This window comes from Macrobrachium rosenbergii, chromosome 51, assembly GCF_040412425.1.
Source record: "Macrobrachium rosenbergii isolate ZJJX-2024 chromosome 51, ASM4041242v1, whole genome shotgun sequence".
NCBI classification, from domain to species: domain Eukaryota; kingdom Metazoa; phylum Arthropoda; class Malacostraca; order Decapoda; family Palaemonidae; genus Macrobrachium; species Macrobrachium rosenbergii.
The window spans coordinates 49,521,943-49,549,128 of NC_089791.1; the positions used below are offsets into that span (position 1 = coordinate 49,521,943).

Sequence of the window (27,186 nt, forward strand, 5' to 3'; positions counted from 1 at the left end):
GCATTGGTTCAAAAATTGCCTGATAGATGGTCAGGTGAACATACCTGTCCGCCCTCTACCAGGTACCTGGAACCATTCCCAATTGTCCTCAGAAATTCCATGCCCCTGTTCTCACAGGAGGAGGAGGGAGGGACCTTTTATATATGTTTGAAGAATTTCACAAGTATATTTAAAAACTTATTTTATAGATGAAAATACCATTTTAAATATCTAACTTCCCTGGTAGTTACATATATATATAGCTGATTGACACCATTGGTGGTGGGTTAGAGAACCAAAACACCATTGGGAATTACAGTGATAATTACTAAACACTAAATATTAGCTGTAAACCATACTCTGGTTCCTACCTGATAAGGAAGCTGGCTTCATAGTTATCCTGCCTCATTCAGCCTGCATTCCTGAGAGACCCAGCTCCACACTGGGGGCTGTCAGAAAGTCTCTATGGGGCTGTCACACGGTCCCCGAGCTGTAACATGACTAGACCACCACCCTTGCTATCCTGGCATAGCCATGGAAAAAGAGCTGACCACCTGACCCACTAACACCACTAAAAACACTCTCAAAAACCTAACTTAGACTTGAACCCCAGACTGTGGAAGTCCTGCAACAACCATCACAGACAACCTGTGAGTTCAAATTCAAGCTGAAAGTATAATAAAAAGATATTTAATAATAAAATAAAGTTTGTTCATACCCACCTGGCAGATATATATAGGCAGTATTCTCCCAAGTCCTGACAGAATTTCAAAACTCACGGCAGAACAGTGGGGCTAGGACCTGTTTTGTACCAATTTGTCCTTTTCTATTCAGATTTTCTAGTGACACTGTTCCTGAGGGGAGGAGGGGGTCTATGATTAATATTTGCCAAAGAACAAAATGATATTTTATGATAAAATAAAGTTTGTTCAGATTCCTGGCAGATATATATATAGCTGTATTCTCCGAAAGGGACCGACAGAAATTCAAAACTTACGTTGCACAGATGGGCCAGGTGGTTAGTACCCATTCCCGTTGATGAGGCGGGTATCAGGAACCATTCCCATTTTCTATTCAGATTTTCTAGAAACTAGAACTACTGTCTCCTGAGGAGGAGGGCGGAGACTATGATTAGGTATATCTGGGTAAGTAGAACAAACTTTATTTTATCATAAAAATATCATTTTGTTCATGACACTTACCTGACAGATATATATATAGCTGAATCCCACCATTGGAGGTGGAAGAGACAGAATAGGATTTTAGGAACAAAACTATGTAGGCAATTGACGCTTGTCTTACCTGTTAGCATTTGCTGACTTCGTGATTACTGTCACCCAAGCCTGCTTCTGCTTTACTAGAAAACTCCAGCGAGGTAGAGACCTATAAAGCTGGTGAAATCTAGATGATCTGTCAACGGGGCGAGACCACAATGTGACTAGACCAATGACCTTACTTTGAGGGTGTTTACAAACTAACAACCACCTGACCAAGCCTAGTTATCGCATCAAAAAGATTAACATAAACTAAGGATCTTCAGGGGACCACCACTGGTGGAGACCCAACAACCATAAAACAACACATAAAATATTTAAAACAAAACAAAACAAAACTAAAGGAGAGGATGAGAGTCGCAAATGGGTTCCCAAGATCGTATTTGAGAAACGGATGGCCCCAGCGCACAACCAACAATTCTCATAGGACGTCTTCACTTCTGTGAGATAATGAGAAGCAAAGACAGAATTGCAGGTCTCCATGGCACCTGAATGTCATTGAGAGACTGGTTTTTCTGGAAGGCCACTGAGGTTACATTTTGGCTCTCACTTTCCAGTGAGCCTTGACCTTCAAAGTTCTCAAATCTGCCCTGAGCACACTGGAATGGCGTCTATGATGGTGCCAAAGAACGCCAGGGCATTTTTCGAGAGAGGTATATCAGGCCTCTTAACGAAGCACCAAAGATTGCTAGAAGGACCTCTACAATCCTGGGTCCTCTGCAAATAAAATTTCAGAGCCCTGACAGGACACAGAGGTTCTCTCAGGTTCTTGTCAGTGATGTTAAGATCAAGCCCTTAATTTCTGAAGGACCTGGGCCAAGGGGAAGACGGGTTTTCATTCTTGGCAAGAAACATAGGCTCAGAGAACAGACAGCATCAGGGCCTCTGAAACCTTAATCTTTTGCTGAATTGAAGTTCACTAACTCTCTTTTGTAAATCGACTGAAATCTGATCAGAGCAGTTAGGAAAATAGCTTTCTTGTTACATCTTTGAAGGAAGCAGAATGTAAAGGTTCAAACCTCTTGGACATCAGGTTAGAACCACATCTAAATTCCATGGGTAACTTAGGGAGGCTACCTTAGACGTCTCAAAAGACCTAAGAAGATCATGAAGGTCTTTATTGTCCGATAAGTCAAGGCCTCTATGCCTGAAGACCGTTGACAGCATACTCCTATAGCCTTTGATGGTAATCTATTGCCAGCTTCAAATCCTTTCTCAAATAAAAGGGAAGTCCGCTATCTGGGAAAGAGAGGTTGTGGTGAGGAAATTCCCTGAAGTTTACACCACTTCCTAAAAAGACCCACTGAGACTGGTACACTCCCACTGAAGAGGCTCTCCTGGCGTTAGCGATCGCCTTAGCCACTGGTTTAGAAAACCTCTCAGCTGAGCAACTTTTCGATAGTCTGTATGCAGTCAGACTCAGAGCGAAAGGTTTTGATGGTACCTCCATCGAAGTGGGGTTGTTTGAGAAGATCTGTTCTCAAAGGAAGGAACGATCTTGGAAAATCCACCAGAGAGACATGACCTCTGGGAACCACTCTGCTGAAGGCCAAAAGGGGGCGATTAAAGTCATTCTTCTGCCCTTCTGAGGCTACAAACTTCCTGACGACTTCCAGAATCTTGAATGGGGAAAGGCATACAGATCTAGACCCTTCCAGTCCCAGAGAAAGGCATCTATTGCTAGGGCTCCCTGGTCGAGAACAGGAGAGCAGTAAAGGGGCAGCCTTGTGGTCCTTGAAGTTGCAAAAAGGTCCACCAGGGACGTCCCCCAAGACAAAGTTCCTGACACATTCCATGTTCAGAGTCCATTCTGTTGGCAGAAGCTGATGTTGCGGACTGAGAAGGTCCGGCGTGTACATTCTCGACCCCTGCTACAAAACGGGTGAGAAGCGTCACCTTGCGAGAATGTGCCCACAGCAGGATCTCTTTTGGCGATCAAGAACAGGGACCGAGAATGAGTACCCTCCTGTTTCTTGAGATACGCCAGGTCGTGGTGTTGTCGGAGTTGACTTGAAACCCGGGCCTGCAATTATATCTTCGAAGAACTGAAGAGCCAAGAAAATGGCCACCAGTTCTTTTAGATTTATGTGCCAGGACACCTGTTCCCCTTCCCAGGTGCCTGACACTTCCTCCCCCTAGTGTTGCTCCCCATCCCGACATGGACGCTGGAAAACAACACTAGGTCGGGCTTCTAAGATAGAGAGAGACCCCTTCTGCCAACTTTAAGGGATCGAGCCACCACTCAGAAGATGGTCCTTGACAGAGAGAGAGATCCTGAGAGACTCCTCCAAATCCTCCTTTGTTCTTCCAGTTGTCCTGCAGAAAGAACTGTAGGGGTCTGAGATGCAACCTTCCCCAGGAAGACAAAGAATCTCCAGTGATGAAATGGTCCCCAGCAGACTCATCCATTCCCTCACTGAGCATGTTTCTTTCCTCAGGAAGGCCAAACTTTTACTAAGCAGTGCTGCTGGCGTTCCTGGGATGGAAAGGTCGAAAACCACTGAATCCATCTGAATCCCCAGATAAAGAATGACTGAGAGGGGATCAGATGCGACTTGTCTAAATTCACAAGAAGTCCCAGGGGACTTTGTCAGCATTCCAAAGTTGAATGTAAGTCCTCCAGACACCTTTGTTTGCAAATGGATGGCTCTGATGAGCCAGTCGTCCAGATAGAGCGAGATCCTTATAAACACAAGATGAAGCCACCGGATCAACGTTCCTCATCAGGACTGTGAAAACCATAGGAGCTGTACTCAGTCCGAAACAGAGAGCTCTGAACTGGTACACTCTTCCCCCAGGACAAACACTCAAATACTTTCTCGACTGAGGATGAATGGGGACATGAAATACCATAAACGGCCCTGAAGGTCGAGGAGACCATCCAATCGCCTGGTTGCGCGCATTGATAACAGACTGAGGCGCCTCCATTTTGAACTTCTCTTTGATGACAAAGTTGTTCAGTCTGCTGACGTCCAGGACTGGTCTCCACCCCTGACTGTTTTGGAACTAGGAAGAGACGATTGTAAAAACCTGGAGACTCCAGATCCAGGACTCGCTCTTACCTTGCCCCTTTTCTTTTGGTCATTTCTTCCAGCAGATCTAAAAAGGATCTGTAGAACTCTCCTCGGTTTTCCTGTAAGAAGGTCTGCAGATCTCTAATTTGAGGACAGGGGGTTTTGAGGAACAATCCTGTAACCTTTCTTGATTACATTGAGGACCAAGAACTTAGGGCTTCTTACTTTCCAGGCTTCCGAAAACAGGAAGCCTGGCTCCTACTGGTGTCTGGAGGTGAAAATCACTTTCTGCCCCTTTGGAAGCCGGGGCTCATGCCTTTGGAGAGACCTCATTCCTTAAGAAAAGGGTCTAGAGGAGGGATCTCCCACAAAAGGGCTTCTGTCTCTTCCAGGGAAGTCCAAGGGGACGTAGAAGGGACACTAGGACGTCTGGAAGACTGAGCAAGGAGATCCTGAGTAGCCTTCTCCAAAATCTAAGGCTGGAGCTGAGATCCTTGACAAGCAGCTGGGAAGAGATGGCTAGAGAGAGGCAAAAGTAACTCAGCCCTCTGAACAGGAGAAACTGACTTGGCAGCAAAAATTGCAGTACAAAGCCCTCTTTCTTTTGGAGGTTGTACCAAAATGCTTTAGAAAGTTCATCTTTGCCATCCCTGACGGCCTTGTCCATGCAAGACAGTACACTGGACAGCTCCCAGAGAGAAATAGAATCCGACTGAGTCCTTAAGTCAAGGCCCTAAGCACCAGTCCAGAAAGTTAAAACCTCCATAGACTTGAAAAGGCCTTTCAGATGGTGGTCGGTCTCAGAAAGAGTCCAGGACACTTTACCAAAGAAGAAGAGACCTCCTTGAAGCATCAACGAAAACTCGAAAACCCCTTGAGAGGAAGAAGGAACTCTTGAGCCAATTTCCTCTCCTTGTCTCATACCACATTCCAGCTTTCCCAGCACAATCTAGACGGGGGAGAGCGAAAAGATTTTCCTTGAGACTTCCAATCTTCCATCCAAGAGTTGACTCTCTTGAGAGCTTTCTAGTGCCAGAGAAGTCTTTATTTTGGAAGCCAACACTTTCCTCACCTTGAAGAAGCTAACGTGAAAAGGAGGGAAAGCTGGCAGACCCTGAAATTTATCAGGAAAAAGTTCCTGATGCTAGCCAAAACCCGGTAGGAGGAGAAAGACCGCCAAAGAGGGGCTGCTCTGTTCTGCAGAGTCCGACTCCTGAGACAAACCAGCCTCTTTGCGACAGGAGCTCAAAGGATAATCTTCCGGGCTAGAGGGGAACTAAGACCTTTGGGTCTAGAACGGCCCAGAGACAAACTTCTCGTGGGAAGAAGCAGCAAAAATCCGAACAACTCGTACAGGAGCGTTGAAAGCGTCCTGACACCTGCCTCTCTGACGGCGCCCTGACTTCACTCCCTTCGCTGGTGTTAGCCCCCAGCCAAGCGTTGAAGAGCGCCCTGTCTCACAAGCTGCCGAGGGTCCTGGTCAAGCTTGAGGAGAGCGACCTGCAGCTTCTTGGACGAGAGTCACTGAAGAGCCTCGTGCAGATCGGGAATTCTCGAGAAGAACTCCTTACTTGAGCGTCCTGCCAGCGTCAAAACGGAACGAAGAAGCAGGAGGAGAGTCAGAAACAAACGTCTTGAGAAATCTAGCAGACTCATTCCTTCCCTGCAAGAGGAGTCCCTGATCAACCAGGCGGCGTTTTCGGGGCAAGGGAGAGCTTGATGATCCGCAGAACGATGAGGGCGACATCTGGACCCAAACACAATGGGAGAGGACAAACTTCTCCAAGAGAAGGAGTCCCAGACCTCTTAGATCTTTAACTGGCAGCGACAAAGATACCTTACAGGAATCAATCAACCTTCTCCTTAGCAGCGAGAAGGGAAGCTAACTGCCGCTGCATATCTTGGATAAGACGCTCGAGCAAAAATGAAGCCCTCCTGGAGTCCCCAGGGCTGTCACCCAGAGAAGAAGAGGGGAAGGAGACGTCCTCCTCCTTCTACCAAGAGCGACAACGGGCTCTCTTGGTGCGGCTGGGACGTTCAGCAACGCCCTCCTCCGAAGAACGTCCTGGTCCTCTTCTGACGCCTGCAAATCCTCGCCAGCCAGTCGGGAGAAGATTCCAAAGCACGAGAAAGAGATCCAGAAGAACGTCCCCTTCAACGGCTCCTCTTGAATTGGACGAGAGTCCAATCGAAACTTTCCTTAAGTGGAGAGGAAGAAAGGAGGACGTTGAAGCAATCCTATGATCCGTCCGCCAGCACGTCCTTGGGACAGCCTGGAGAGTAACAAGGCCTGGGAAAGGACGCCAGATCAGTGGGGTCCCGTAACCCTCTTGCATAGGTTCGACATGCCCATTCCCTAAGTCCTGGGAGTTCGGCAGAGGTCCAGGCCAAGAGGAGCATTATAGGGCCGATCTGACGCCCTCCACAACATTGGGGGGGATCACTACACTTCACTGCACTTTTCGATCGCCAACACCTTAGACTCCAAAGTACGAATGGAGTTTAAAATCTCATGTCACTTGCATTACCTTCTTGGAGAGACAAATCACTGGGGAAGAAGGCTCTCTCTCACAGGAAAGGAGAAGCATTATGTAGCCCCTTTGATTAACAGGAGATAAATTAATACCCTGACTCCCACCTACTGACACACTCCTGGGAGGGAAGACCTCCTTACACGATCACGCTCTAGCTTGTGAGCGTAAGAATCGTAAGCCTTCCAATCAGAATCAGGCAACGATCCACACTCAACAGCGATGATCATCCAACATAAAGACATGCCCTCTACATCTCATGCATACTGTGTGAGGGTCTGCGTGCTTGAGGTTGCCTCACCTTTACACTCCTTCACAACACACACCCTGAAACTAGCAGAACTAGAACCAGACATCTTGTTCAAGAAATACCAAACCAAAATCAAATCAGTCCAAAGAAGATATGCCTATCCACAAAGCCAAAGTCAAAAAACCAAAAGACAATCAGAATACTCAGTGGAAAAGTTTACGAAAAATGATATTTAATGATAAAATAAAGTGTTGACAATTACCTGGCGACAGATAAATCTGAATAGAAAATGGGAATGGTTCCAAAACCCGCCCCAGCGGCGGGGCCAGGTGGTTACTAACCACCTGGGTGGCCATCTCGTGTGCCGTTTTCTTTGAATTTCTAGTGCCACTGTCTCCTGAGGGGAGGTGGGTGGGCACTATATATATATCTGTCAGGTAAAGTGTCATGAACAAACTTTATTTTATTATTAAAATATCATTTTGTTCATGAGACTTACCTGTCAGATATATATATAGCTGAATCCCACCATTGGAGGTGGGAAGAGACAGAATAGGATTTAGGAAACAAATATATGTAGGCGATTGATGCCTTGGTTCCTTACCTGTTAGCATAGCTGACTTCGTGATACTGTCACCCAACCCTGCTTCTGCTTTATTAGAGTCTCCAGCAAGGTAGTGACCTATATAGCTGGTGAGATCTAGATGATCTGTCCACGGGGCGTGACCACAATGGGACTAGATCATAAGACCATACTGTGAGGGCAAAAGAGCAACCTCAACCACCTGACCGAGCCTATCTAAGTAATAAAACTTAGTATAGCTAAAGACTGGGACGTTACACCTCCATGGCACCCAACAACCATAAAACACAAAAACAAGATAAAAAAAAAAATACTTCCTAACCTCTAAGGGATAGGAAGAGTATTGCTCTCTGCCCCAACATGTGTCTGAACGTATGGTCCCAGCGAGTAGCAGTTTTCAAATGTTGTCTTCACGTCCATAAGAAATGAAGGGCAAACACTGAATCGCCCATGCCAGAAGGTGGTACCCAGAAGATCGCTATGACATGTTCTTCTGGAAAGCCACCGAGGTCGCGATGGCTCTCACTAAGTGAGCCTTGACTTCCAGGAGTCTCATGTCCCTGTCTTGGCAGGAAGAATGAGCCTTCCTGAATGTACTTCTAAAAAGAAAATCAGAGCATTCTTGGACATCGGAAAGTCGGCCTTGACAGAACACCACAAATTGTCCAACACGGGCCTCGGCCTCCTTTGTCCTATCTAAGAAGAAATTTGAGAGCCCTGACAGGGCACAGGACTCTCTGATTCTTGCCCAAGAATTTCTCCTATAACCTTGATCCCAAAACTCTTGGGCCAAGGGGTAGAAGGGTTCTCATTCTTGGCAGAAACATAGGGCTAAGGAGCATAAGGCCTTATGCCCTCTAAAGTCTATGTGCTTGTTGATGGCCTGAACTTCACTAACTCTCTTCGTTGTCGCCAGAGCAGTTAGGAAAAAGCCTTCTTTAGTCACATTCTTGCTGAAAGCCAGAATGAAGAGGTTCGAATGTAACCGACTTCAAAAAAAATTCTAGGACGATATCCAGGTTCTAGGAAGGCATCCATGGATGAGGAAATACCTTAGAAGTCTCAAAAGACCTCAAGAGATCATGAAGATCCTATTGTCGGTTAAGTCTACAACCCCTATGTCTGAAGACTGCCGACAGCATATTTCAACGCCCTTTAATTGTCGAGACTGCCAGCTTTTCCTCCCTCCCCAAGATGAAGAAGGAAGTCTGCTATCTGGGCACAGAGATCGATGTTGAGAAAAATCCCCTTGCTTCTGCACCCTTTCCTGAAATTGGCCCACTAAGATTGGTACACCAAATTGGAGGAGGGTCTCTGGCGCTAGCGATAGCCCATTGCCACTGCTCATGAAAAACCCCCTCACTCTCGCCAATTTCGTGATAGTCTGAATGCAGTCAGACTCAGAGCGGGGAGGTTTTTGTGGTACCTTAGGCAGTGGGGCTGTCTGAGCAGATCTTCTGGGGAAGCTCTTGGGAAGTCCACCCAGGAGGTCATGACCTCTGTGAACCACCTGCCGCTTGCCATAAAAAAAAGGCGAGGACATCATTGGCGTCCCTTCCTGGCGCTGAGAACTTCCTGATGACCTCCCAGAATCTTGAAGGAGGAAAGGCATAAAAGATCCAATACCTTTCCAATCCCAGACGAGGGCATCTACCGCTACTGCTCCTGGATCTAGTACGGGAGGCAGTATAGAGGAAGCCTCCTTGTCCTGGATGTCGTGAAGAGATCCACAAGGGACGCCCTCATAATCTCCACAGCTCCTGACACCTCCTCATGAAGGGTCCACTGTTCGGCAGAAGATGACGTTGCCGACTGAGAAGGTCCTCATGGACATTCTCCACTCCTGCCACAAACCTCGTAAGGATCAGATACCCAAACATGCGCCCAAAGCAGAAAATCATACGCCAGTACAAACAGGGACCGGGAGAGTTCCTCCCTGTTTCTTGAGGTATGCCAGGGCTGTGGTGTTGTCCGAAGTTTACCTGTATCACCCGGCCTGAAGCTTGGCTCGAAGAAAAAGCAGGCCAGCAGAATCGCCCCCAATCTCTTTTGAGATTGATGTGCCAGGACACCTGTTCCCCTCCAGGTGCCTGACACTTCCTTCCCCCCCTAGTGTTGCTCCTCATCCCTCCCTGGACTCGTGGAAACAACACTCAGATCGGGGCTCTGAAGGTGTAGAGAGAAAACCTCTTCTGCCAACTTTGAGGGGACGAGCCACCTCAGGAGATCCTTGACTACGGGGAGAGATCCTCAGGGTCTCCTTTAGATCCTTCTAGTTTATCTAGTTTTCCGCCAGGAAAACTGGAGGGTCTGAGATGCAGTCTTCCCAGGAAACCAACTTCTCCAGCGAGAAATGGTCCCCAGCAAACTCAGCCATTCCCTCACTGGGCATATTTCCTTCCCAGGTAGATGGGACTTTTCCAAAGCATTGCTACTGACGTTCCTGGGACGGAAAAGCTTGAAAAGCCACTGAATCCATCTGAATCCCCAGAACACTATGGACTGTGTCGGGATCAGATGGGACTTGTTCTTCGTTTACTAAAGTCCTAGGGACTTTGTCAACTTCAAAGTCGATTTCAGGTCCTCCAGACATTTTGACTGTGAAGAGGCTCGAAGAGCCAATCGTTCAGGTAAAGCGAGATTCATATGCCCGCTAAGTGAAGCCATCTCACCACATTCTTCATGATGATCGAAGATCATAGGGGCTGTGCTTATCCTGAAGTAAAGAGCTCTGAATTGGAACACTCGTCCCCGATACAAACCTCAGGAACTTCCTCGACTGGGGATGTATGGGGAACGTGGAAAGAAGAGCGTCCTAAGGTCCAGCGAGACAACCAATCTCCTGGTCTAAATGCTCCTAGAACAGACTAGGACGTCTCCATCGTGAACTTCCCCTTCGCCATGAAGCGGTTCAGTCCGCTGACATCTCAGGACTGATCTCCATCCTTCCGACTGCTTCGAACTAGGAACAGTCGGCAGAAGAATCCTGGGAGTCCAGCTCAGGACTAGCTCCACAGCTTTTTCTCAGCATTTGCACTAATAACTCGAAAAGGGGCTGTTGCTTCTCTTGATGGTAGAAGGCGACAAATCCCTGGGCGACGTGCACAGATGTGGCGTGCCGAGAAAGGGATCTTGCATCCTCTCGATAATTAGGAGGACAGAAGTCCTCCCCTCTTGCTCTCCAGGCTCCCAAAACGAAAGAAGCCTGGCTCCTACAGGTGTCTGGAGGCGCTGCAGGTCACTTCTTGCCCCTAGGTTTAGGCGGGCTCCGCCTCTGCAAAGACCTCTTCCTCAGGGAGAAGATCTATAGGAAGAAGCTCCTCTACGAAAGGTCTTCCTGTTTCCTGGAGGTCTGACCCGACGAAGACAAAGGGACTGCCGGGCGTTTGACGAGTGGGCCAAGAGATCTTGAGTGGCCTTCTCCTTCAAGCTGGCGGCGAGATCCTTGATCAAAGACAGGGGGAGAGATGGCATCTGGTGTTCGACAACCCATCCAAGCGAACCAGCAATTCTGCCCTCTGACGGAAGAAACTGATTTAGTAGTAAAAGTTACAGTACAAGGCCCTCTTCTTCAAGAGGCCCATTTAAAAGAGGGAAGCCAGTTCCTCCGAGTCATCCCTGACGGCCTTGTCCAAGCAGATCAAGACGCTGGACAGCTCCCCCAGGCTGATAGAGAAGAACTTCTAATCTTAACGTCTATAGTCCCCAAACACCAGTCCAGGAAATAAAGACTTCCATGGGACCGAAAAGTCCCTTCAAATGGAGATCCGTCTCCACAAAGTCCAGGACACTTTGGTTGCAGATTGGAAGGACCTTCTAGGCGCGTCGACTAATTAGCGAAGACCCCTGGGATGATGAAGGAACACTTGAGCCACGTCCTCTCGGTCTAGTACCACAAACCTGCCTTGTCGCAAAAGCTTGGACGGGAGGCAGGGTAAAAGAAGTCTTGCCTTGGCTTTTTTTCCTCAATCCAGGTGTTAACCTTCTTTGAAGGCCTTCTTCGTCGCCAGAGACGGTCATCTTTAACAAACCCCGACGCCTCATCGCCTTGGACGGTTAACTGCGGCGGGAGGAGAGAGGAGCCGAGGTTTGAACTTGTTGCCAAACAAGTCGCTGAGAAGACCGGCTAACACCTGGTAGACCGTAGACGAGGAAGTAGGAGGCTGCTCAAGGTCTGCAGGTCCGACTCACAAGAGACTTCTCTCTTCAATGGGAGAAACCCAGAGAAGTCTCCCAAGTCCTTGGGAGAACGAAGACCTTGCGGTGCAACACGCAGAAGGGAGCTGATTCCCGCAGTCTTTGATTGCTCTGAAGCGTCACGTTGAACAACCAAAGAGGCGTCCTGATGAGCGTCTGAGAAAGCTCCAGCCGTAGTGTCCTGCACGGCAGCAAGATGAGCGTCCTGACGAGCAGCTGAGAAGCGCCCAGGATAGCTGCTTGCGAGCGTCAGGCTGCAGTCCCGATGCGCCACGATGGCGATCAGCGAGAAGGTCTTTGATTGCTCTGAAGAAGAGTCACCCGAGCAACCAAAGAGAGCGTCCTGATGGCGTCCATCCGGCGTCGTGCACGGCAGCAAGAGGGGCGTCTGAGAAAGCAGCTACAGAAGCGTCCAGGATTGCTGCTTTGCAGAGCATCACGCTGCAGCCGATGCGAAAAGCGCCCTGCACTCAAAGAAGACGGAATCGCCCTGAGAAAGAGGACGTGGGCGTCCTCTTCTCTGAAGCTTCTCTAAAGCGGGCGAGAGTCCTTCCGAGTTCCACCCCTTGCACGGGAGAGGAGCGCCCAGAGGACGCAGCTAAGCAAACCTTCAGGATACGTGCACGAGCACGATCGCCGCAGCCTGAAAACGTCAACAGATCCTGCGAAGGGACGCTAGATCGGTGGGAAGCCCCGTAACCCTCTTGCGGCTTCGGCATGTCCATTCCTGAGTCCTGGGAGTCCGACAGAGGTCCAGGCCTTTGAAGCGTTATGGGGCCGATCTGAAAGGGCGAGAAAAACCTTCAGGATCGTAAAATTACGCCAGGATCCTCCTGGCAGCCTGGGAAGCGTCAAACAGGTCCTGCGATACCGACGCCAGATCGTAAATGGGGGGTCATCTTAACCCTCTTGAGGCTGACTTGCCCACTCCCAAAGTCCTGGGAGTCCGACAGAGGTCAGGCCTAGAGGCATTATACGGCCGATCTGGTCGCCCCTCCACTGCACTAGGGGATCACAACACTTACTGCACTTTAAAGAAAATCACTTTCAATTCCAGAACACGGATGGTGTTTATAATTTAAATGTTCAATTTTAGTATAAGTACTGCTGGAAGTACTTGACAAAAATAAATTAGGCGAAAGACGGCACCTTCCGACCCAAATTGTTGTCTTAAATTTGGATCTATTGCTTTCCCCGAAGCTCGGGTTTACAGGAGAGAATAAATATCCTTCTACCTAGCCACTCCTGGAGTGAAGACCTCCAGATCCTATCACGCTCCAACTTGCGGATATAGGCAACAAACACCTTCCAGCTTGCATCCTGCAAGTCTCACACTCCTTGCAGCGATCATTTTAATATTCACCTCGACATACAGTGTGAGGATTACACTCATTCAAGACAACATACTCTGAAGCTAGCAGAACTAGATCCAGACATTATTCAAAGAGCAATCAAAAACAAATCCAAAAACATTCCACAAAAAGCGTATGCCAATTCACAATCCAATCACGCGATGCAGCCGTGATAAAACCAAAAGTCAAATCGAATACTTAAGTGAAAATAACGAGTTTATTTAAATCCAAAGACGAAGACGGAGGTACTGAAAACAGATGTTGACAGTACCGAGACAGAAAAATCTGAATAGAAAACGGGGAATGGTTCCTGATACCCGCCCCCAGCGGCGAAATGGGTACTAACCACCTAGCCCCACTCGCGTGTGCCGTGGAGTTTTTTGAAATTCTGTCGGACTTGAATACAGCTATATATATATCTGACAGGTAAGTCTCATGAACAAAAATAAGGTTATAGGTTAGAGGCAGTAGTACCTTCTCCAACCACGGCGCGGAGGCAACGTGGACCCAGGCAACAGCAATCCTCATATTGGGTCTGTACTTCTTTAGGTAACAATCTCGAAGATAGACTTGCTTCGCCAGAATGTCGCCTCAAAATCGATTTCATAGACTTGTTGTGTCTATAAGCCATCGAAGTCGCCACAGCTCTTACTTGCGTGCTTTGACTTTGAGGATTGGAAGCTTTTCTCGTCACAGTCTTGGTGAGCTTCCTTATTAAATCCTTGATAAAGAATGCCAGTGCATTCTTTGATAAGGGCAATGAAGGTTTCTTCACCGAGCACCAGAGGTTGTCTGTCTGACCTCTCATATTTCTGGTCCTCTGTAGATAAAATTTTAGGGTCCTCACTGGACAAAGGCCTCTCTCTTTTTCCTGTCCTACTAACTGAGACAGCCCTGGTATGGTAAAGGATCTGGGCCATGGTTGAGAAGGGTTCTCGTTTTTAGTGAGAAAACCAAGTTGTAGCGAGCAGACTGCATTCTCTCCATTGAAGCCTACCTTCTTGCTAAAGGCTTGTAATTTTCCTACCCTCTTGGCTGTAGCCAACGCAACCAGGAATAGGGTCTTCTTAGTGAGATCCTTCCATGAAGCCTTGTCGGAGTGTTCAAACCTGCTCGAGGTTAAAAACTTCAGGACTACGTCCAAATTCCAAGAGGGGTCGGGCTGTCCTTCCTCTTAACTGTCTCAAAAGGACCTTATGAGGTCCGTGAGGTCCTTTGGTCTCCGACACGTCAATATTTCTGTGACAAGATCGGAAGCTAGCATGCTGCGGTATCCCTTGATGGTTGATACTGCTAGTTTTTCTTGGGTTTTTAAATGCAGCAGAAAATCTGCCAGTTGAGTTAGAGAGGTACTGGAAGAGGAAAAGTTATTAATTCTGCACCATTCCTGAATACGTCCCACTTTGACTGGTACACCTTGATTGTGGATGTCCTCCTCGCTCTCACGATGGCTCTGCAGCTTCCTTGAAAAAGCCTTCGCTCTTGCCAGTTTTTCGATAGTCGAAAGGCAGTTAGATTGAGAGAGAGGAGATTTTGATGGTATCTCTCGATATGTGGCTATCTGAGGTAGATCGTTCCGACAAGGTAACGATCTGGGGTGTCTACTTAGCCACTCCATCACTTCTGTGATCCATGGTCTCATGGGCCAAAACGGAGCTATCAGGGTCATCTCGGGTGTCGTTCGACTCTCCTGAACTTCTTCATGACTCTGTCTAGGATCTTGCATGGGGAAAAGCGTGCGTGTCTAGTCCTTCCCAATCCATGAGGAAGGCGTCCACTGCCACTGCTTCCTGGTCTGGGACTGGAGAGCAGTAGACTGGTAACCTCTTTGTTCTCTGTGTCGCAAAGAGGTCTATTGATGGTTCTCCCACAGATTCCAAAGCCTGTTGCACACCCTCGTGATGTAGGGTCCATTCTGTCATGAGAACCTGTTCTTCCCTCTGCTGAGAAGATCCGCTCTGACGTTCTTCTCTCCCTCTGAAGCGGGTTATCAGAGTTATGTTGTTTGCTTCTGCCCACAGCAGATCTTTTGCTGCCTCGTAAAGGAATCCAACGAGGTGCCACCCTGTTTCCTGATGTGGAGGCCAACGCTGTGGTGTTGTCTCGCGTTGACCCTACTATCTTGTTCTGGACCTTCTCCTGGCAGTGCACTAATAGGCTAGATGAATGGCCACCAGTTCCTTGACGTTTGTATGCCATTTCTTCTGATGGTTTTCCCATAGACCTGAGATCTCACCCTTCCCAGCGTTGCACCCCATCCCACGTCCGATGCGCTGAATACAACACTAGGTCGGGGTTCTTCTGTTGAAGTTCGAGGCCTTCTTGTAGTTTGTTGGGGTTGTCCCACCAACTCAATTGATTCCTGATTCCCAGAGGGATCGAATCCACGTCTCTAGGTCTTGGCCTCTTTTCCAATAACCCGACAGATGGAACCGAAGTGGATGTAGATGTAGTCTTCCCAGGGAGACGAATTGTTTGATCGAGAGAGGGTACCCAGCAGACTCATCCACTCCCTCACGAGCAGGTCCATCTCCCCTAGAAAGAGCTTCACCTTTCTAAGCAATCCAGAATGCGTTTCCGGGCTGGAAAGCCCAAAACCACTGACTGAATCCTCATCCCCAGGTAGATGATGTCTTGTGAAGCGCCAGCTGTGATTTGGCTAGATTTACTACCAGTCCTAGCTGTTGTGTCATATTCATTGTCACTTATAGATCCTCCAGACACTTTTTCTTGCGATCTGGCTCTGATTAGCCAGTCGTCCAGGTACATCTATATTCTATCCCTTTAGATGTAACCAGTGAGCTACGTTCGATACCACTCGTGAAAAAACGTAAGGAGCCGTGCTTAGTCCAAAACAAAGTGCTCTGAACTGATAAGTTGTCCAGAGATGCACAAACCTCAGATATTTTCTGTAGTTCGGGTGAATTGGTACGTGAAAATACGCGTCCTGCAGGTCTCATCGATACCATCCAGTCTTCTTGTCTGGTGCCTGCTAGGACTGGGACGCAGATGTCTCCATAGCAGACTTGACTTGCTTTACGTACTTGTTCAGTGGACTTGTCCAGAACTGGTCTCCAACCCCCGAGTTCTTGGGTACCAGAAAAAGTCTGTTGTAAAATCCTCTGACGAGAGGTCCTTTACTCTCTATTGCTGCTTTTGATAGCATCTGGGTTACCTGTTCTTGAAGAGCTGCTGCTTTGCTCCCGAGTATGTAGCTGTCAACTCTAACGGTTCTGGTGAAAGAGGAGGCTTCCTTAGGAAGGGATCTTGTATCCTTCCTTCAGTACTTCGACTGTCCAGTCGTCCGCTCCCCTTTGGCTCCACTCTTGCCAGAAGTGGAATAACCTGGCTCCCACTTGTGTCTGGAGGTTGTTGTGCTCACTTCTTGGGTTTCGATTGCTGCTTGGAGTTCTTACGAGGTTGTCCTCCAGCAGCCATTCTCGACTTCCTCTCAAAGGGCTCTCCCACGAAAGGGCTGAAGTGTAGGGAGGCGGTTCCTTCTCCTTCCTGGCTAAAAAAGTTTGCCGGAAGAACTTTCCTAGCAGTCCATATGATCAGATCTTACGTTGTTTGTTGCGCAAGGGCTGCTGATAGTCCTTAACCAGCTCTGAAGGGAAGAGCTGTTTGGTTGAGGGAGCATACAAGAGCTCTGATCTCTGAGCGAGAGTCACTCCTGACGCCAGGAACGAACACAGCATAGCTCTTTCTTAATAACACCTGCTGAAAAGGGGCAGTGAGTTCGACTGTCCCATCCTCACAGCTTTATCGAGACAGGCAACAAGGTGCATTTGGCGTGTCGTTCTTCCTCATCTGTAACATCTACGAGAGCTCCCAGAGTCCAGTCCATCAAGCTGAAGACTTCAATAGTCCTGAAGACGCCTTTCAGCAAGTGGTCCATTTCCGAAGTGGACCACAGAACCTTGGCCTTTGTCATGGCTGTTCTACGCGAAGAGTCTATGAGTCTGGAGAAGTCCCCTTGGGAGGAGGCAGAACTCCCCAAGCCGAGCCTCCCCATCTCATAACACGCTGGATCTAGAAGCCAATCTACAAATGGGGGAAAGGAAAAAGGTTGTCCTTCCCCGTTCTCTTTCTTCTTTAAAATCCAATTGTTCAGTGTCGAAAAGCTCTCTTCACTGATCTGGCTAACACTGTCTTCTTTGAAGGAAGAAGACTTCTGGGGTTTACCCATCATAAATTGCGAGGGCGACTCCGAGGTACAGCCTGTTGGAAATCATTGGGATATAAGTCCACCAATAGCGCAAGTAGTCTTTTTTCAGATCTGCAGCATGAAGAGTTTCTGCGTCTCCTCCTCCGAGATCTCTTCCAAAGGATTCGCTATTTCCGGCGTCGAACAAGTGGGGAATTGTGCGTATCGTCCTGCTTGCGTCGCCACGATGCGCCCAACTTGCTGCGCGCAGGAGCCGCCACGATCCTTGTCACCTCCCGTCACGCGTGCGGCTTGCTGCCGCGGAAGAGCCTATGAGCGCTGCAACTTGCAGCGAGTCCGCGTCTTGCTGGCTGTTAGCGCCTCGCTGTCCTAACTCCTGTCTTATCCTCTTCCTGGGTCTGTTGACGCCTTAGGTTCCTTCCTGTGTGGTTTCTTCTCTTAGCCCTTGCGACTTGTAAGCGTCAAACAGAGACGGGAGGACTGCTGAACTTCTGACAAGAACGTTACGGCGGTGCCTCTTGCTGCTGGGAAACAACTGGAGATGGCACTGCATGTACTTCTACAGCTCGAGACTCTTGCTGGGATCTTCTGATGATGAGGTGGTGACGCCGCCATGGCATCGCCCCATTCTGGGGGCGGAGGAGAAGCGTGAACTGACGTAATGTACACGCCTTCTTCCTCCAACGAAGTTATCGCCCCACGCCTCTGTTTAGCGCGGACACGCTGTCTTCCTCCCGACAGGAATCTCTCCGGAGAGCTCCATTTGCTGCAAGAGGGTTGTTGGAGAGGGAAGGGGGACCTGCGTCTCTGATAGGTCTTGATTCTGAGATTACGCCAACCACGCCTTGGTTTTGCGTCATCCGAGAATGACGAACACTTCCTCATCTCGCCTTTCCTGCAAGTGAGGGGGAGCGCCCTGGGATGCGCCAACAGGATCGCCGAGGACGTCCACTGTTGTTCAACGCTCTCACCTCCCCTTAGCCTGTCAGCCTTCCTTCTCCCAGGGTTGGGGAGCATGGAAGAGGTCCAGGGCTAGGAGCGTGACAGACACGAACGGACGACCCTCCACTACACTAACACTGTCACCGAACTTGTTGCAAACTATGCACTGCCCCACATCACTTCCTATCCAAAGTAAGGGATTGCACTGTAACTCCTAAGGCAGAAAAAGCAGCCATGCATCTTCAAAGACGGCTCACTTACCTCCAATTCCGCAGGAGGATCGCACTACTACCTTAGGGCTAGGATCAGGAATATTAGTATCAGACAAGTTAGAAAGGACTTGACTATCAGAAGACCTAGCTGACAGAACACTGAAGATCTAGCTCTCCTAATTGTCCTTTTCCAATCGCCTCACATAGCGATCATATACTTCTCCACTCTCTCAGACAAACCACACTCCTACATCTATCATCAAATGCACACATGACCTCTGCATTTCTTACATACTGTGGGGGGATCAAGAGCAGCCTTTGGAAGCCGGTCTTGCATCCTCCTCACACACATTCTGACAACAGAGTCAGCCATCTTGAGAATCCAAAAAGCAAGTTCAAATAAAACTGTCCAAGTCGGAAACCAACAAAATCTATCTTATTAGTGTGAAATAGAAATCAAGGAAAATCCAAAATCAGCAGAAGCCATCAACGAAAAACAAAACCAAGTAATGGTAAATTTCACCAATTGTAGACAAAGCAAACCAATAGCAGAGCGAATTTCCAACGTGTTGCTAGAACGACGGCAGGGAATTTCTGAGGACAATTGGGAATGGTTCCAGGTACCTGGTAGAGGGCTTGACAGGTATGGTCACCTGACCATCTATCGCGATTGCCGCTAATTTTAATTTTCTGCCGTGCGCGCGGCCGAATCGGCGGGATAAAGCTATATATATGTAACTACCAGGAAGTTAGATATTTAAAAAGGCTACTTCAGATGGAAGACTAGCTCAGAAGGGCCCACGTTCTTCACAGATGAAAGGGAGAGAAGCAACCTTTGGCAGAGAAGACGAAAGTCCGACTTGAAGGGTAATTCTGACCTGAGAAGAGGTTCCACAACGACACCAACAGGGAAGAGAGATCCAGTCCCTGGGACAGTGTTGCAGAGGACTTCAAGAGATATCCAGCTATATATCTGTTGCCGCTCAGTGAGAAAGCCTATGCTTGCAAGGAAAGCTGGAAGGTCCCCAGTCCTGAACACACGGATGTACTGCCTGAAGAATCACTTCTTGTGCTGCTACACAGGAGGATGGTCAAGCACAACTCTTCTCGATGCCTGAAGCAGAGCTATCAGGTCAGGCGAAAGGCGATGTCTTCAGCATGTGTCTGTAACTCGGGTGAGTAATGCTTATGAATCCCTTATAAACAGACAAATATGGAAGGAAAAATGAGATATTGATTTTTCCAAAAGGCAGCATGCCTCACCGTAGCGGCCACTGGGTCTGGTATGAAGGAGCAAGAAAACTACTGACTTTGATGTGCAGGGAGGTACCAGAAAGACAGTAGGGATCTCTCAGTCAAGCAGTCTCTTCGTGAATCTTCGTGAGGAAAAGTGAAGAGAATGTTCTGTCCCAATCACTCAAACCCCAACCAGGCTGCCCGCTCACCCACCCATCGTCGTAGTAATGCAGAGAGGCCACCAGTGTATCAATACAACACTATGACCACTTCCTTCCTCACCAACACAAGTATCGCCGCAATGGACTCATGGTTCGTCGAAATAACGTTGTGTGTGCCCGTCTTCGACTGGGTTGGCGCCCAGTTTGGCAGGTGGCTGGGCAAGATGGGGCTCCTCAATTTTCTTCCTGTAGGTTATATGACGCGCCCAACGCCAACACCCTACATCACTATTGCCTGGAATGTCCACTTGTTACCAATTTATTACCACAAATATTCACAGTAGTTGATGTATGTAAGCAATTGTTAACAGACTATAATTTGCTTGATGAAATTCTCATCGCATCCTCACTTTGGTGGTCACTGAACAAGTATTTCCTTTCATCAAATAGACTGTGTGTGATATTAACTAGAGCTAGGCCATTGTTGTACTCTATGTGAATTCTATTGTATACGTTAATTTCCATATAGATGTAATTACTAATATTGTCACCATGTACTTAAATGTCTGATGCCAGTAATGCAATAAATTGACTTAAAACAAAAAAAAAAACTCAAACCCCAGGTCGAGCTCTCGCCTACCAATACATCCCCACTGGGAATGTATCTGGCTACACTGAGCTATAGAATGCCCCATAGAACACTCGAGTACCTGCAAAAATGTCAACAGATGAAACAGGAGGAAAAAAGATTCCCTCGTTTGTCGATGGATGCCAATACTGTGGTTTTGTTGTTCAATGAAACCACTGCATATCAGAATACTCATCCTGATTCTCGGAAGGCCAAAAGGCTGCCTTGAGTTCAGGATGTTGATAGGTACTAATTGTCTCAGTTACACACCTTCGAGACAAAGTCTTACAGGTGTGAGCCTATTCCTCGATCAGTGAGTCAGGAAGTAGACACACGATGTGAGGAATATGCACATTTGAAGGTTCCTTCAGGCAAGCATTAACCTAACTCTTTCCTCATACTTGAAGAGAAAAAGAAGGATGGGCAAATAGCAGACCTCCTTCATCCTCCACCATGGGGAAGCCTCTGCAAGATGACAGGATACCAAGACGATCAGCTTTAGCTGGGCTGGCATTTCCTGAATCGAGAACAGGGAGAGGAAGGGGGATGGAAGTTTGACGAAAAGAATTGCTGAGACCCAAGGGAAATAAATACTTCCCCGAAAGAATCAATTCCCAGCTCTCGGCAATGTCGCTGCCAGCTCCAGAGACTCAATAAGTATCATTTCATCCACTCATTTGGAGTAGGAGAACTTCTGCCTCTCTTCCCTTCCGCCCTCCTCCCCTATGGAAAAAAGGGTGGAAAGACAGTTATGAGCACTTTCCCAGATGGGAAGAAGAGGGATATGTGTTCTGCGATCTTCTTACAAAGCCTGGGACTTCTTAGGAGCTGAGGGGGCTGGCTTGAACTCAAGGTCGAGTTTAGATGACTAAGACCAAAGGTCTTGGCCATTGTCCAAAGGACAAGGCAGTGCCCTGGTACGAACCTTGATTACCATGCGGTATCTGGCAAATCTCTGAAAGAGAAAGGCAGAACCAAGTAAAGGTTCGTTCCTGAGGGCCGAGGCAACTTGGGACTTACGGCGGAGATCCACTGGACAAAGTCCTCCTTCTTAGCACCAGAATTGCCCACACATTGCCATCTGGTATAGGAAGACCCACCCCTGGACAGGACCAGTCTCCAGAAGGCAGCATTCTTTCCAGGAATGGTCATATCCAAGGAGAGAAAGCCTAAAAGTTGAAGGATCGTGGATCCATCAGGAGATTGCCTGGAGCGGAAGAATACCCTTCACAGAAAGGAGAAGCAGAGAGAACCCAGTCAGGTGAAGCAGAATCAGGGACAACCTGAAGTCGGCAAGACCCTCCGAGGCAAGAAGAATAAGTAATCTGTCGAGGCAGGAGAGAGGAGCTTGAGTCTCGACCTAAGTGAACTTCTTGTCCAAAGAAAAGTATTCATCTAGTCAAGAACACTCTCACAAGCAAGGACCGCGGTGGACCCTGAAGGCCCCTTCAGGAACTGGAAGGGTTGTAGTGATGAAGATTATTCATTGGGGAGCCGGTCCTGTTCCCGGGATCCTCAAGCTGACGAATCGAGGCGATCAAAACTCGAAGGATGACCCTCTCTGCCTTCCAGGCATGAAATTCCTGTACCTCTCTCCTTGGAGGAGACCTTGACAGATCCCAAGATACCCCTACTCACTACCTGGTTGTACTAAGAGATAATCCGATACCCAAAGCACAACAGGCAGCTGAACTCCAAAGACAAATTCATCGAGCTCTCTCTGTTCATCTCAGCGCCTCTGGAGCAACCAAGAGGAAAAGAGAACAGGTGAGGAGAAAGAGTACCCCTACCTGTCCTGCCAGTAAGACCAGCAGGAGAGGCAGTCCATGTTTGATAATCAACCAAAGGAGAGTATTGTCACACAGGGGAAGAAGAAAGCTCGTGCCATGGCAAAGAGCTTTCCTGGAAGAGCAGAAAGTTCATGGAACAGTACCAAGAATCCGATTCAGAAAACCGAGCGGGGCCGAGCAGAGCCGAGCCGATCACACAAATGGGATCCAGACTGGGTGGTAAGCGGTGGACTGGGGACAAGCGGGCGAAGTTGAGCCAAGCAGGGCCAGTCTCGTAAACATGACCAGGGGCTGGGCAGGGCGAGCAAGCCAAGGGAGCTGAGCAGAGCTGAGCTGGCATGTGACCGCAATCAGAACTGGACAGGGTGGAACTCATCTGCCGTGAACTAGTGCTAATTTCCTGAACTCTAAACTCCTTCAAGGCTGAGGCCCTTTGAAGAGAGAAGGTTTAAAGGGAATTCTGTGTCTGCTATCACTGCATGCTTGAACCCCTGGTTCAAGGCATGAGGATGAAACCCGCCAAAACCGGAAGCAGCTGACAGGCAGTATTGACACCTGGCATCTCAACACCGAGACACGTGGGTGTCTCAGAGCTTTCTTCTTCCTGTGCCTCTCGCCAGGAAAGCGCTCACGATTCATAGAATTCAAGCGACCTACAAGACTCGCAAAAATCAGGGGAGGCTGTTTTCGGTTTCCTAAGAAATTGAAAAGAGCCAGGCACAGAACCAGTCTTAGACACAGACTTCTACGACTGGCAATGAGGGAGTGACCTCTGAGGCTGCGCCTCGCAGCCCCAAACGCTAGACCCCAGAGGAGAATGCGAACTGGTTTCCCGCCCGAGGCTGCAAGAGCTAATGAGAAAAAACTTGTCTCCCAGAAGACAGTCAGTCCCTTTAGAAGTCCTGCAGGACTCCTGAAGGGAATCTCTTCCCTGCTTCTTCTGGTGTTCGAACCAACAGGATCGAGACACCAGGCTGGGAACAGACCAAGCACTGGTAAGCACTCAGAGCCCTTGTAGTGCATGCAGGAAGAGCTGAGACACCAGGGTGCCTCAGCCCTTTCTCTTGCACTGCTCCCAAACTGGGCCGAGGAGAGTACTCCAGACCTAATCAGGATAGTCGATATTCCACAGAATCTCGGAGCACTCAGAGCAGCTCGCAAACGAGTCCCGAAGCAACACCCGTCTTAGAGGCATAACCACAGCTCCCGAAACACAAAACCCAGGGTATGCACTGGTTCCCCGAACCTGAAGATCGGGAAGAGCCAACGATAGACCCACTGCCTCCTCAGAAGGAGGCAGTCCCTGGACATCCAAGGACATCACGGGGAAGAAGCAGCCTTCCTCTCCTTCGGCCGACAGAGGTCTATCCAGTTCCTGGGGCCCCTCGAACTTCAGGGAGGAAGGAAAGGCAGCAAAAGACGAAATCAAAGATAAGTTGAAGAAGACGGCATACTTCCACAGGGGCAACCTCTTCACCTTCACTCCCTGACATCTACAGGATGGTGGACACGAAACATCGTAACCTCCAGGCCAGCTAGGCAAGATCACAAACGGAAGCAGCCCAGGACACAACCACCAGGAGAAGCAGCAAGCACGATCAGGACAGCTGACGCAGGAGACCAGGAAGAGCCACCCAGAGACTCGCCAAGTCAACAAGAGCATAGCACAGGAAGCAGCAGGAGCAGTGCCACAGCATACACGAAGGACAGAAATGACAGTGATCGATCCACATCAGCGGGAACAGTCAGAATGACCATGATGTGGAACTATGCCATTCCAACCAGGTACTGTGGTATATCCCGAGCAACACTGTATGAATGTCGGACTCCTTTCAAGCAAAGTATCCCAACTGAGATATCTAGCCAACTACTGGCTGTGCCTCGATGCTCACTGTCAACCTGAAAGAAAAAGCAAAGATGATTAGTGAGGGAGATTCTCTAGCTCTGAGGGAACTTCCCCCATGGCCGAGAGGCCCCTGAGAAGAGGTTGCCTGACCGCCAACCTCGCAGTCTTAGCCCCAATGAGCGAGAGAAGAGGGAGAGGAGAGATAAGGAAGAACCTACAGGAGAGAGAAGGAAGGAGGAGGCCACCAAGGGCTCTGTGGGGCAAACTTACCGACACACCCACAAAAATCAACCCCCCCACGCAACTCTCCATACCACAGGTGAAACAACACTCAGCATAAGTAGAAAGGAAGTAGTCATGCCCTTGTACACGGAGGGCGGAGCCCAAGAAGGAGTGAACTTTTTACGTCCCGATCAATGTACGGAGCGAAGATATTACGTCCCAATCTAATATCTCCAATGTACAGGGAACAGCTTCAGTGCCTAAGTAAAGGGCTACTAGAAGAGAAGCATTACCACTCGTTATGTCCCTCTAAATACGCCCTTGCCTTCAAAACCCAAGACACAGACGCAAAGGAACGATGGCTTAAGCAAGGCTATCACAAATCATGGATTTATATTAATAAATATCAAACACAATATATACACAAAAAATACAGAAAGATCCCACCGGAGTAATAGAGCCTAACGACAGTTAGGGAAAGAGATCCGAAAACACATCTTCAATGAATGACAGCCGAAAGCAAACTGGAATGTTTACATCCAGGCAGGGGGGAATGACGGTGGTTACTGCCTAACCACCTTGTTCAAGAGTTTAACGGCAGTGTCCAGCTTCACCGTAAGTAACTCCTAATGTAAAGGACCGATAGTTTGTATATTGTGTCGGAACAAATGGGTTTTTAGGTGGGGGGGATTAAGAAATAGTGAAATGGACCTACAAGGGGGTAATTAGACACTGCTATGTAGCCAACTTCTGCAAGTTCTGATTCTGGTTAAGATAAAATCTAATTAAAATTTCATAATTTAGTTCTTTATACTGTAAATCATAGTCACATTCTGAAGCTGAAAATATGATTAACATGTTTTTTTAGTATACATTTTCCATGTTTCTGACACTCCACTTCACTTAAATTAGAAGACTAAAACCCAATTTGGTAATTCTATATATTAGCTCCACGCCTGTTTTACCTTTTTCAACTGGTTTTTTCTACACTTTTAGGGTTCTGATACTGGTGGTGCATCTGTTTGTTGTCGGCCAAATGGAATGTCCCTTCACTGCGTTTAGTACTGGCCCGGGGGGGTGGTACCCATACGTTAACAAGTTATTGCACTTGCCGGACGGGATATGAACCGTTCGAAACTGACGTACCCATGCTCTGTCTTGTGAAGATTATGCGTATGGAAACCCCTTGTTGGATGGACTTCAGGGGTTAATTGCAGGTTAATTGCGCTGAGCCAAAATTAAAGGTAAATAGATAATTAGCAACCAAAAACTGTAGAAAAGTTAAGTTAGAAGGCAGTCGCCACCATGAGCTACTATATAGTTCCACCCTCAATTTTTTAGTTTTGAAAATGTTGGTGCCAACCCCTTCCTTACATCCTATTTCAGGGACCACAGGGAAACTAGGGTTATTGGGTGGTGGAAAATACAAGAGTGAAATACAAAGGAAGAATTTTATCATGCTGATAATATTTCTGCAAATTCTGATTGTGATCAAGGGTGGCACCCTCAGTTAGGTTAGTTGCAATCCTATTATTTTAATTTAGCCTACATGCCCTAAATTAGGTAGGTTGGGGTCCAAAAAAGTATACCTTAGTTTTACCAGACCACTGAGCTGATTAACAGCTCCTAGGCTGGCCCAAGGATTAGACTTATTTAACATGGCTAAGAATCAATTGGTTACTTAGCAACGGGACCTACAGCTTATTGTGAATCGAACCACATTATAGCGAGAAATGAATTTCTATCATCAGAAATAAATTCCTCTAACTCTTCATTAGCCAGCCAGAGAGGCGAACTTGGGCCTAACGAGTGCAAGGCCACAACTTCACCGACTAAGCTCAAGGAAGAGCTATGGGGGTCAAGGGGCAAAACCGCAGCTAGGTAGGGTCCCACTGCCCTTGGTTGTTAAGTTGGTTGAGGTCCTGGCCCCCTAGGTTAGGAAAGGGTCCACCACCTAGGTTAAGTTAGCCTATGGGGTGTTGAGCCAGCAAGGAAAGGCCCTGGCACCCTAGGTTTAGAGAGGGGGCAGCCGCCTGGGTAATGTCAGGACCTGGCCCCTAGTTTGGGGCCCAGAGGGAGTGTTGTCTCCAGTTAGGTAAGGACCCGCCGAGCCCACTGAGTTAGCCTAGGCTGTGTTAGACTAAATCCATCCTTGTATTTCACTCGTTCAAGTCCAAAATACGATAGCTCTAATGATTTCAAGTTGAATTTGACCATATTTTTTCAGCTCAGGATTGCGATATTGGTTTAAGGTATAATTACACCCATTAAAATAGAAGTTAAAAAGCAAACACGGTTGGGACTAGTGAGCAGCGAACACTGGCCCTTTAGGCCAAGCGTCATTTTATTTATACGGCTGCCGTCTACTCAATTAATAGAAGCAACAGCAACTTCATCAAGGGAAGATGCTCTTTACACTAATAAGTGTTCCGTCATACGTAAATAATCATGGTTCTTACCAAAATGCCCACTACCCGATGCTCAAGATTACATGTATCGTACAGATATTTTGAATTGGAAAGTGGGTCGTGATGCCTGCATACCTAACAGATGATTCCGCTCTGGTGTTAGTAGTAATGAGGATTGGGTTTGGAACGTCTCGGTTTCTTGTTCTGGTCTGCTGTTTTGACGATGCTTATCAGCTTTTTTGTGGTGCCATACGCTTTTGATACAGAAACATCGACCCCTCAGAGACGTGGAAAAGATGCAGAGAAAGAAGATGCTCACACTAAATGGCTCAATGGACTCATGTATCAATACGGAAAATCAAAAGGTAGCGTACCTACTAAAAGAAATTAGAA

The 27,186-nt window shown here is 48.0% G+C and overlaps 1 protein-coding gene across 7 annotated transcripts in view; it reads right to left on the reverse strand.

The window, feature by feature from the left end:
• The window catches only part of LOC136833386 (DNA (cytosine-5)-methyltransferase 3A-like), a 332,296-nt gene extending 305,315 nt beyond the window's left edge, over positions 1-26,981 (reverse strand). For 4 of the 7 annotated variants that reach the window (XR_010851452.1, XM_067095455.1, XM_067095456.1 and 1 more), the window contains exon 1: positions 26,845-26,972. The gene's annotated coding sequence lies outside the window, so the exon portion shown is untranslated. Of the gene's footprint in view, positions 1-26,844 lie in introns of all 7 variants that reach the window. The other 3 variants (XM_067095458.1, XM_067095454.1, XM_067095457.1) reach the window with 2 other exon arrangements.
• Positions 26,982-27,186: the final 205 nt, after the last annotated feature.